Genomic DNA, 12,379 nt, shown 5'->3' on the forward strand with positions numbered 1-12,379 from the left:
GAGTGACTTTTTCACTTTCATAAGTAAGAGCAAACGCGACACAACCATTTAAAAACTTGAATCCAAAGAGCAGTTATGATCAGCATAGGAAAAGTAGAGATTGACAGTCTGAATATATTCTCTAGCGCGTGAACGCATAAGGACGGTGAACCGTTTACAGTAATAGTGTCCGAGAAGGACACTTGGCAAAAAGGTGCTGTGTGTAAGAAAATCTAACTTATTTGACATAGTTGAAAAGTTCGGAGCAAGTTTCATGTTTCGTTGAGTATAAAAAAAAACTTCTGCAATTGAAAGCGTTTTCTGCTGATAATAAGGTATTAATTATTCGTTGCCACAACCAATAGTATTGACCTGTTTTGGAAAAAAATTATCGGCGTTGCGGTGCCGTTCGATTAACACAGCAGTGGGTATGTCGTTCGAAAGTTTTTTAGAATTGTTCAGATTTTACTTGTCATTAGCGTTCATGAAAAACCATATACTTGAAAACAAAAGTATGAATTGGCTCATCCTGAGTGCTGGTTTTAAACGATCTGTTTTTAGTACAACTAGCAGGGAACCCGACAAAGCGCCCACAGGAATATAATGTCGTGAAATTGTTTAGATACGCTCATGAGTTCTTTAGCTTTTACGTGTGACACATCCCAAGCTTTTTTGCCAAATCACTGTACTGGCGTTCTATCGTGTTTTCTTGCTGTCTTAAGCTCTTTGAAGTAATATATGATGTGTCGGAAGGGTTACATTGCTTCTCATTCGCTTTGTACTCTTGAATGACGTTGGTTGATAAAAAGAAATATGCTGGGAACTTTCGCATTGATTTAATAATTGATTGGTGGGGTTTACCATCCCAAAACCACCATATGATTATGAGAAACGCTGTAATGGTGGGCTCCGGAATATTGGACCAGCTGGGGTTCCTTACCGTGCACCCAAATCTGAGTACACGGGCCTACAACATTTTCTCCTCCATCAAAAATGCAGCCGGGATTCGCTCCCGCGACCTGCGCGTCAGCAGCCGAGTACCTTAGCCACTAGACCACTGCGGTGGGGGTGCTTTCTGATCCCAAACTATGCACTGTTCTAAGGATTTTTGCAAGTGACAATTTATTTGGGTTTGCGCATGCGTTTCGTTTCGTTTGTTTTTCTATCCTATTTCCTCTCCTATTATTTTTGCCTTCCTGCCTTCCAATAATAATAATAATAATAATAATAATAATAATAATAATAATAATAATAATAATAATAATAATAATAATAATAATAATAATAATAATAATAATAATAATAATAATAATAATAATAATAATAATAATTTATTTATTTGCTGTGCCCTGGAGCAACCTTGTGATCTTAGTGCAGGCGCACCCAAAAATAAAGCAATACAAGTAAACAATACAATGCACACCTTCTTCAGAGAAATCAAATAAAGAGAGAAATTGTATAGAAAAAAATCTGCGTTAAATGGGAACACTAAAAAGACCCGAATGGAACAACAGAAAGGAATAGAAAAATAAAGGGGAATATAAACATCTATGTAGAAACCTTCCTAAAAAGCGGAAAGGGGAAGAATTTGTACATTGTACAAAGCTATGTTGAGACAGTGCAGAGCTGAGATGAAAACAGTAATAGCGGACTATGAAAAACATCATTATCATCAAAGTTAATATGGTATAGACTTAGTATTCTGTGACTGATTGATTGATATGTTGGGTTTAACCTCCCCAAACCACTATATGATTATGAGAGACGCCGTAGTGGTGGGCTTCGGAAATTTCGACCACCTGGGATTCTTTAACGTGCACCGAAATCTAAGCACACGGGCCTACAACATTTCCGCCTCCATCGGAAATGCAGCCGCCGCAGCCGGGATTTGAACCCGCGACCTGCGGGTCAGCAGCCGAGTACCTTAGCCACTAGACCACCGCGGCGGAGCTAGTATTCTGTGAACAGTAGAGTGTTGAAAGAAGTTGGCAGGTACGTGAAATGGTCGATTCGCTCTGGTTAACTTACGCAGAATCCGAAAATTTACACAACTGAGAAGTAAATGGTAGGATGGCATACGATAAATTAGTTGTTAATAATAGTAAGATAATAAATCATAATAACAATGCTAATAAACTTATTATTATTTAATACTCAAGACACTCTCTTTTATATCAACACAAACTACGCATATACTCACGGAGAGATCGCCGTAGATGGTTAAGGATTTAAAGACGAGCCACACTAGCTAGGCGCTAAGATAATCTCCTCGCTGATGACAAGGCGTTATGAAATAACGTGCAACTTGTTCATAATGTTACGGGTAACTTATTTAATAAATGAAGTACGATGCACCTTGCTCGGCGAACCAAATGGCGACAGTTCCTCAACAGCCAGCAACCAACGTCGTCTTTCTCTTTCTTGCAGCAAGGCTGTGCCGGCTGTTGTGTATCACAGCCCCCCGGTGGTAGAAGCACCGTCTCGGTGCTTGAGCAACTCAGATGCAGTAGAAGGAGGGTGATAAGGCTTTAGTCGAGCTTTGTGCACGATGTCACTCGAAGGTGACGATGATTACGTTGGATCGGCTGGAACGATCTCGTATGTAACGTCAGTCACCTGGCGAACGACGCGGTATGGTCCAGTGTAGCGTGACAGCAGTTTTTCAGAAAGCCCTACACGCCGAATGGGGGAACAGGGGAGGACAAGGGAACCCGTTGAAAAGTGCACGTTTCGATGATGGGAATCGTAGAGCTCTCTTTGGTGCTCCTGTGAGGCCTGCAGACGGCTGCGGGCGAGTTGGCGTGCATGGTCGGTTCGCGCGATGGCTTCGCCGGCATACTCAGTGACCGAGGGCAGCAAGGTGTCAAATGGTAGGGCGGGTTCTCGGCCGTATAGAAGATAGAATGGTGAAGAGCCGGCAGTGTCGTGACGTGACGAATTATATGCGAACGTCACAAATGGCAAATGAACGTCTCAGTCCTGGTGGTCGGCCGCTACGTATTTAGAAAGCATGTCGGTTATGGTGCGGTTGAGGCACTCCGTAAGACCGTGCGTTTGCGCATGGTACGAAGTGGCAAACTTGTGCTTGGCAGAGCAAGAGCGCAGGATTTCATCAACGACAGCTGATAGGAAGGTCCGGCCCCGGTCAGTGAGAAGTTGGCGTGGAGCTCCGTGTACTAAAACAATATTATATACCAGAAATTCCGCCACATCGGTTGCGCAATTCGTCGGAAGTGCTCGTGTGATAGCGTACCGTGTCGCATAGTCAGTGGCGACAGCAATCCATTTGTTGCCTGAGCTGGAAATCGGGAATGGGCCAAGCAGGTCGAGGCCAACTCGAAAAAGAAAAGCTTCAGTGGTAATGTCGATCGGCTGAAGGAATCCAGCTGGTAGGGAAGATGGCTTCTTGTGGCGCTGGCAGGACTCACAAGCGGCGACGTAGCGTCAAACAGAGCGGGCAAGACCAGGCCAAAAGAAACGACGACGTACACGGTCGTATGTGCGAGAGACGCCCAAGTGGCCCGCCAAAGAAGCGTCATGAAGTTGGTTGAGGACAGTCGCACGAAGATGTGCTGGTATGATGGGAAGCAAGTCATGGCCATATGGATCGAGGTTACGGCGATACAGTCTTTTACGAAGAACATTTGTATAGATGCGTCGCGAGGCATTGACTCAAGCTTGTCAATGATGATTCGCAGGGAAGCATCCCGGCGTTGTTCGTGGCCAAGGTTGAGTAGCTGCGTCACAGACAGAAGGTCTAGAAAGGTGTCAGTATGGGCAGCCTCTTCCACAGGGTAGCGTGATAAACAATCAGGATAAACCCCGCACCTCCACCAATAATGTTACGGGTAACTTATTTATTAAATTAAATACGATGCACCGTGCTTGGTGAACCAGATGGCGAGAGTTCCTCAACAACCAGCACCAACGTCGTCTTTCTCTTTCTTGCTGCAAGGCTGTGCCGGCTGTTGTGTATCAATATATTTAAAGCAAATGCCTTACTCGGCCATGTAGCAAGCTATGGCTGGTAAGGTAATGGCGTGCTGTGGAACAGCGTTTTGTATTATTAAGTGAGCCTGCAAAGTGGCCACCCATCACAGATGACATGCCACACGAAGCTTTTCCTAGAAGTGGTAAGTGATCATAAAAATCATGAAGAAACGTGCAAGAAAACATGTTTTAAAATACATTGTTCTAGATTTGTACTGCAAACCGTTAAACCGCATTCAGTATTTCAAATTGCTTTCCACCCTTGCGCGGGGCATAGAAGTGGTCTCTTTACCCCTCGCCCTACAAAGAAGCAAGTCGGAGAATATACTTGTTCTTCTTGACCACCCATTGTGGCTCATACCTACTGTATGGGATTGGCCGCTGGCTGACTCTTCCACCCTTAGCGGGCAGCTTTGTTTTTCACTCTCTTCTCTCTACGGCAAATAAGCAGCGGGCCAATTGCCTGCATAAATATTTTTTTGTTGAGTACCTACTAAATTCTTAGGCACTCTGTATTTTACGCTTCTTATTCGACTATGACTTGGTTATCGTTCATATACAGTTCAGCTTTTGCTGTGCTGTATTTGGAAATATAATGTTTTCTCGCTTTCTGTGTACAAAACACCATAGCACGATGTAGCGGGTGTGTGCCAATGTAGTGCGAATAGTGGTGAAGGCATTGACAGCAGACTCAGTAGCTTCTCGGGAGACGATAGTGTTGAGCCCACCAAACTGAAGGTAGCTCAGAAGCTCAGATGGCTCGTTTTTGGTTTCGGCGTCTTCGACGTGCCAACGATGGCGGGTAAGTTCGAGCACTTCCACTGCATGAACATATCCGAATCAGAATCCCTAGTTCGTGTAGAGGGCTCCATGCGCCATGTGCTCTGCACAAGGTGTGGTTGAACACAGCTTTGGAGATTCGTTCGGTCAACCTGCTTCCGAGTCACTGAGGTAGATGCGCCTAGCGTCGGTCTTAATGTGACATCGCACATGGTTGCGCATCGTACATGGCGTAAAGAGCAAACCTCATAAGCGCGAAAATGCACGCGACAGCGACGAGCGATGCTAGGATCGACGAAACAGGGCGTTCGCGCGACGTGTCGCGTGCTCGCTTTCGCGCAATCGCTAGGTTCTCCAGATTTGGAAACCGTCGCTCATCGCCCGGAAGTGCTGGGCTCAAGCAGCCAATAGTGAAAAACCGGAAAAGACAAAGAATACAAAGGTGCACGTGACCCTGTCCGAGTCACGTATGCGCAACAATAAATAACGCAATGTTTACGCATGTGCATATAAAAAAAGTGCTGCAAGGCACTCATAAACACTTTCTGTTCCATTACATATCTAATAGTGGAGCCTTATGCTACGTTTCCTAGGGTAGCTCGACCCCCACAGCCTCCGATCTTCTACTTGAATGACCCAAGTTCATGGTCCACCTGTATTGAGCAGTTCAAAGACTATGCCTACGCAACAGGAATGCACTGATTCGATCATTCCAGCGACTATAGGCGACGCAGCGGTAGGTAGAAATGGCGGACAAGACAGCGATGTCCCGAGCGTGCACGTTGGCGTTGCAGAGTGCGAGGACGTATTCAATGGTACATGACTACTGAGAGACCGAACTGCGTCGCAATTTATCACGGTCTCACAACTTCGGAGCACGGCTACATGGTGCCGCCTGCGTCGCTGGAATGACCGAATCTACCGACAAGGTTTGGGTACGAACGCTTCTTTATTGCATCGGTGTTCAAGCTCGTCGCGTGCTAGCGTCTCCCAACTGGACGGCCGGAGCTCTATTGCACAGCGTCGTGAAAAGCAACTCCGCTTCGTATTTTGTCCAGCCGCTAAATTAATTTCACGAAAGTTACCATTTTCACAAGCGGACGCAGCAAGCACGTGAAAGCATTGATACTTTTTATGCCGCGTTGCGAAACATGGCCAAAATATGCAACTACAACTCGGCGTTCATTGAGGATAGGCTCGTTCGAGACCGATTTATTGTTGGCTTGTTGGACAGCACACTCTCAGAACAACTCTGCCGCCCTTCCGAGTTGACGCTAGAAAAAGCGCTTCTGCATGCACGGCTACACGAAGACGCATAAGAGAAAAACTAGAACGCGAAAACCAGTCATCTGGTCCGGTTGCTCCGGATGCAGCGAAGCAGGCGCCAGCTCTAAGAAAGTCACGTAGGCGAGCATCAATCAGCATCGACAGAGACCCCCTTCGTCAACACGACGAATGGATCGTGTCGAATATGCACACGAGAGGCCCATCAACGAGAATTTTTTCCTGCCAAGAAAGTGGTTTGCGATTTCTGCAATAAGGATGGACATTTAGAAGTAATTCGCTTAGCCAAGCAGTATTCATTCAGCCGACAGTCACATGCCATCGAGATGCATGCAGTCAGAGACAGTCGCGAAGCAAATGCCAAGTTCGTTTGGGTTAACGTTAACGGCGTTCCGCTCAAGTTCAAGGTGGACGCAGGAGCAGAAATTATCGTCGTTCTGAGTACTCTTTCGGGTGTACCGTCTCGACTCGATAAACTGGAGGGTCATCTCATGGGTCCAGAAAATTATCGTTTGAATATGTCAGGCCAATTCGAAGCTATGTTGGAGCGGAAGAGCCGCACTTGCGTAGAATCGGTGTATGCCATGCCTTCGCAGTCTATGCGTTCACTAGGCTACCCTGCTATTCTCGCATTGGGAGTCGCGAAATTCGTCAACGCCACACAGTGACCTGACCAGCCAGCTGACTCTGGAAGCGACACCACCCGTGGCCAGAAAGGAGTACACTATTCGTCTCAAGCCAAATGTCGAGCCATTTGCTCTCAGTGTACCTCAAAGAATTCCGGTTCCTCTTTACGACCAAGTGAAGCAAGAACTGAACGAGATGAAAAAGAAGGGGTCATCAGGCACATTACAAAGCCGACGCTGTGGTTTGCAGATCTCGTCACTGTACCGAAAGCATCCGGCGGCCTCCGAATATGTGTGGACTTCACAAAGCTCAACAAGGAAGTTCTCCGCGAAATACACGTGCTTCCAACGGTTGAACGGGTGCTCGGGCAGCTGCGCGACGCAAAGGACGTATTCTCAAAACTGGAAGCGACTCAAGATTTTACCAAATGCAATCATCCCAAGAATGCCAAGAATACACCACAGTCATCCCGCCATTTGGACGCTACTGTTACTTTCGTCTACCTTTCGACCTAACCTCGGCACCGGAGTATTTTATGCAAAAAATTGCTAGCATTCTAGAGGGACAACCGAACGTTGCCAACATATTACACGACATCCTGGTTTTTGGAAAAGGCTGCGAAGAGCACGACAAACGACTTGCGGAATTTCTGGAGTGCCTGAGGAGAGCCGGAATTAAACTGAACAATTAAAAGTGTTGTTTCGGTCAAGACAGAGAGAGTTTCTGGGTGCGGTCATCAACTCAAATGATTTCTCGCCGAGCCCCAGTAAACTCAAAGCCCCGCGCAACTTAGACCCTCCCAAGGACGTTGCTGGTGTTAGACGCTTACTCGGTATGGCTAATCATATTGGTCGCTTCCTGCCTTATCTTTCGCAGGCAATCGCCCCTATCCGTGCGTTGCTAGGCGAGCAGAATGCATCGGAATGGAGACCACTTCAAGAGATCGCTTTTAATCGGATCAAGACGATGCTCACGTAAGACCTCTCCATTGTGAAGAAGAACCATCCCGGTCGCAATACCTTTGTATCATGCGATGCAAGCTTATGTGGATTGCAAACTGTTCTTCCGCAGGAACAATCATCGGGGAAGTGACGCGCGGTAGCGTTTGCATCATGGTCGCTAACTGGCGTGGAGAAACACTACAGCCAAATACAGAAAGAAGCGTTGGCAGTAGCATGGGCAGTGCACCGTTTTGACCAGTACGTGTGGGGCATAAAATTCACGGTGTAAACAAATTAACAGCTGCTGGTGACATTACTTGGAAGCGCTGATCTGGACACTATGACTCCACAAATTCAATGGTTCCGCATCAAACTTATGCGCTACCGATTCAGCGTGCACTACGTTCCGGGCAAAGAGCGAGCTACTGCTTATGCTCTTTCAAGATCTCTGGACGAGAAGCCATCGATTAGTCCGGTAGATGTGGTAAAGTAATTTCATGGAATTTAAAGTTGCAGCGGTCACTGACATGAAGCTAGTTACTGTAGAGGATGTCCGCAGGCATCAAGAACTGGACGGGGAATGCGTCCAGCTTGTCAAGTATTGTACCCAGGATTGGCTTTGTCGAGAGACGGTTCCAGATCACAATAAGAAGTACTGGAACCATCGAGGAGATGTCTCTTTGTGCAATGGCGTCCTGCTATTGGTAACCGCTTTGTCATCCCCACTTCACTGCAAGCGGATACGCTCGAACTTATCCATAAATGCCACCAAGGTATCAACCGATGCCGGTTGAGAGCACAAGACTCCATGTGGTGGTACAGGCTTTCGTAGCCAATACAGGACAAAGTGAGTCCCTGTAGGCTGCGCGCAGCTACAAGAGCACAACGACGTGAGCAATTGATTGTGACGGAAACTCCAACGTAACCATGGCAAGAAGTCGGAATGGACTTATTCACTCACAGGGGACACAACTACATTCTATTGGGCGGTTATTGTTAACGCTCCGAGTCACTAGCGTTCGTCTGCGTTTTGCGTGCTCCATGGTGGCGCATCGTACAGTATTTACCCCTACAGAAGGGGCCACCACGAGATTTTGGCGTTCCAGAATCGCGGCAGCCTGGTTGCCATATTTCCATCGAGGTCATTTCCCGGCAGCTAGTCAACTGTTGATACTGTCATAGCGCTAGCTACATCACGCACCGTGATGCGAGGACATTTATCTAGCAAAGAACAACTTCAGCAGTCTCAGTGAAACGATCTGTCGTACTTTAACGTTTACTCTTTACACCAAGGGCGTGGTGAAAATTGATACGACCACATCGTTACAGAAGAAATATTCATTGTAATGCCATAGCCAAGAACTCTATGTCAAGGTTGCTATGGATTGCCAACAGCGTCGGTATTGGGGTCGGTCGAGCTAGGCCCACCGTCCTGCAGCCTAGCGTTCAGTGGAAAACTGCTTTTTGGAATTCCTTTCGATTCCAAAGGAGGGTTGAGCAGAATTGCAACATAAGGGTTTAGTGGTTGTATCTCAGAGATACTTTTCAGTACATTTATTTTTGTATGGATATACATTTCACAAACGTATTGTTGTCCCGGAAGTTGAATGCTTATACATTTGTCCATTACATAGCGATATTTCGAAGCACACCTGAATTTACGTTGCTTTCGCTCAAGGCCCACTTTCATGCCGCTGTTTTATTCTTAGGGGGAAGGGAAGAGTTTTTTTGTGTGTGTGTGTGTGTGTGTGTGTGTGCGTGTGTGTGTGTGTGTGTGTTTACACTTTTTGGTCCCCTACATAGGAAAATAACTAAAGGAGAATGGGGATGGCCTGCCACCATCACGAGGTGGTGGGCCACCTCCTGATGGGTTCAAGCCCACCAGGATATCTTGAGCCCATGAGGGCTCAAGTCAATATAATCTTAGTGATGAGGGCACATTTCCTAACTTAAGTTATTTTAAACCAGTTGGCTAAAAATAGCAATGGCAAAACCTAATGAGTGTGGCATAGAAGTTTAAGCAAAAAACCGATTAGCTTCTCAGGAAGCAGCAGGTGGACATGCAGGAGCAGTTTATTTTCCTACGTTCAGCGGTTCGGGTTCACTTGTGGGTGTGTGTGTTATGTCCGTGTGTTTTATTTTAAGTTGTGTTGCCGTTGATTGCGGGAAATTACAAACGAAACGGCGAGGTGGTTTGTAAGCCCATGGACTGGAGGATGAGGCAAGCGTTGATGAAAACGGTAACAGTTGTCTTTATGCAGTTGGAGTCCAGTCCTTCACCAGGAGCCGCGCAGCCAGACACGGCTGGCTGGCGTGTCCACGAGGACGTAGTCCACGAGAACCCAACTTTGAGAGTAGTGGACAAGTTTGCCTATTTGAGATCAGCTCTGACCGGCCCCGCCGTTTGCGGCAATCGGCAGACTACCTGCGAGTTATGGTTGTTGTGAAGACGCACGGGCCAACGTCATCGCACGGTTCGCCAACAAAGACATCATTTTCAAAGACCACGTTGAGCAGCTAATCGACTCGCTACCCATTCGGTCAACCGCAGATGTACTTGGATTGCGTCACTGTTATGATAACATTGAGACTAATATTCTTGGTATACGCGCGTTGAAGATAACAGAGGAGCCATTTACCTCCGGCGTTTACCGCGAGAATCGGTATACCGGAGTGCTACCTGCCTAGCGAAAAGGTCAACAAACCCTCTTTCCCTAGAGGAAACGACAAAGTAGGTGAGCAAATGTCTTCCGCAACGCTGAGTAGCCTACAATCCCTGCTTGAATTTATCCGCAAAGAATTGTAAGCGCGAGAACTCTGAGTCGTTCGGCGTTGACATGGGCCAAAACAAGCGAGATAAACCAACTGAGGCGTGCTGTTCATACCACAAGCCATTGAAACGAATGACATCGAAACAACTAGCGTCGGCTTCTTAGAACTGCACAAGAACAGTCTGTTTATTTATGCCAGTGGAGAATATGCTACCGAACGTTGCAAAGCCACGCTTACTATCACAGACAAGAAGGCCAAGCTTTAGCAAATGGGCGCTGCTTCAGATGTACAATACAATCTCATCTGGCGAAAGGTCAGCTGACGTAGATGTCATTGACGACACGCGACGACCATGTGCAAGCCAAGCGTCGGGACTTCAAATTGTGAGAGTGCCAACACATCCCTAAATAGCCAGCAGTCACAGGACAACGGCTCATTTATCTTCAAACCGCGACCGTACATGTGTCTTCCGGTCATACAAGAGCTCTCACACGCATTCTTTTTGACGGCGGAAGTAAGAGGATGTTCGTCACAAGCCGACTCGTGAAAAAACTCAAGCACAAAACGAAGGTCCACGAAAATTGGTTGCCCACCGCAGTGGTCTAGGGGCTAAGGTACTCGGCTGCTAATCCGCAGGTCGCGAGTTCAAATCCCGGCTGCGGCGGCTGCATTTCCGATGGAGTTGCAAATGTTGAAGGCCTGTGTGCTCAGATTTGGGTGCACGTTAAAGAACCCAAGGTGGCCGAAATTTCCGGAGCCCTCCACTACATCGTCTCTCATAATCATATGGCGGTCTTGGGACGTTAGACCCCACATATCAATCAATCAATCGACGAAAATTTGTCAGTGGAATTCTTCGGTGGCTATAACCACAAGCAAAACTTTCGGAGAGTTACACAGCATCTCCATGGCACCAAGGAGGAATCAGGATACAGCATACCTGCACTTGTCATTGAGAAGATATATAATAAACTAGTTCCATTACTTCAAGGCAACACACTGAAAGAAATGCCAAACCATGGCCTTGTAAATGCTGGTTTCGACTGGCCAGCCAATCACACTGACGAGACGTCAATATAGATCCTAATCAAAGCTGACCACTACGGGCAACTTGCGACAGATCAAACAAAGGCTTTGAACCAAGGTTTACGGGCAGTAAAAACAGTATTTGGCTGGACAGTTCATGGACCAGCAACAACTGATTTCACACAGTTGTGCACGGAAGCTATGTTTTTGAACGTACATGCTGTGCATGTTAATGACTCAATATAAAGATTTTATAATGTTGACTCCGTGTGAATAGAATTTCCAGACGGAGACGAGCATCTGCTGACATACTGTAACAAAACCATCAATGAAGTGAAAGGTCGCTACGAAGTAAGACTACCGTAGAAAACGGATATTTTACGTGACGACAACAAAGCCGCAGCACAAAGACGGCTAAGAAAGATCACAACTTCTTCTAAACTCGGAGTCACTGACATCGTATCACATGGCCATCTCCAAATATGCCTACAATGACATGGAAGTTGGTGACGACACCGTAATCGCAACGAGTCCAGTATAATATATGCTTCACCTCGCCGTGATCATAGAAGACCGGGCAACAAACCCATGTGTTGTATTCGATGCTTCTTCGCACGCAAAATAGCACATTTTTCTCAACGACAGTCTCTACAATTGGCACAACCTGAACGCCAATCTAGTAAGCCTGCTGTTAAATTTCAGTCGCCACCGCATCACTCTTGTAGCCGACATTACAAAAGCATTTCTGCAAACTTAGATGCCTTGTGATACGTTTGGTATGAAAATCCAGTTGTGCCTAACAAGCTGCTCCCAAAAGTAATCACTTTCCGGATGACACGTGTTCCTTTCTGTACAACTTCAAGCCTGTTTCTTCTTGTGGCAATTATTTGACATCATTTAGACGAGATGTCCCCGGACACCCTGCTTACGTTTCAAAGCTGCTAAATTGTACCTGCGTAGATGGCATACCCACTGCAGCC

Source organism: Rhipicephalus microplus, unplaced genomic scaffold, assembly GCF_043290135.1.
Source record: "Rhipicephalus microplus isolate Deutch F79 unplaced genomic scaffold, USDA_Rmic scaffold_23, whole genome shotgun sequence".
NCBI classification, from domain to species: Eukaryota; Metazoa; Arthropoda; class Arachnida; order Ixodida; family Ixodidae; genus Rhipicephalus; species Rhipicephalus microplus.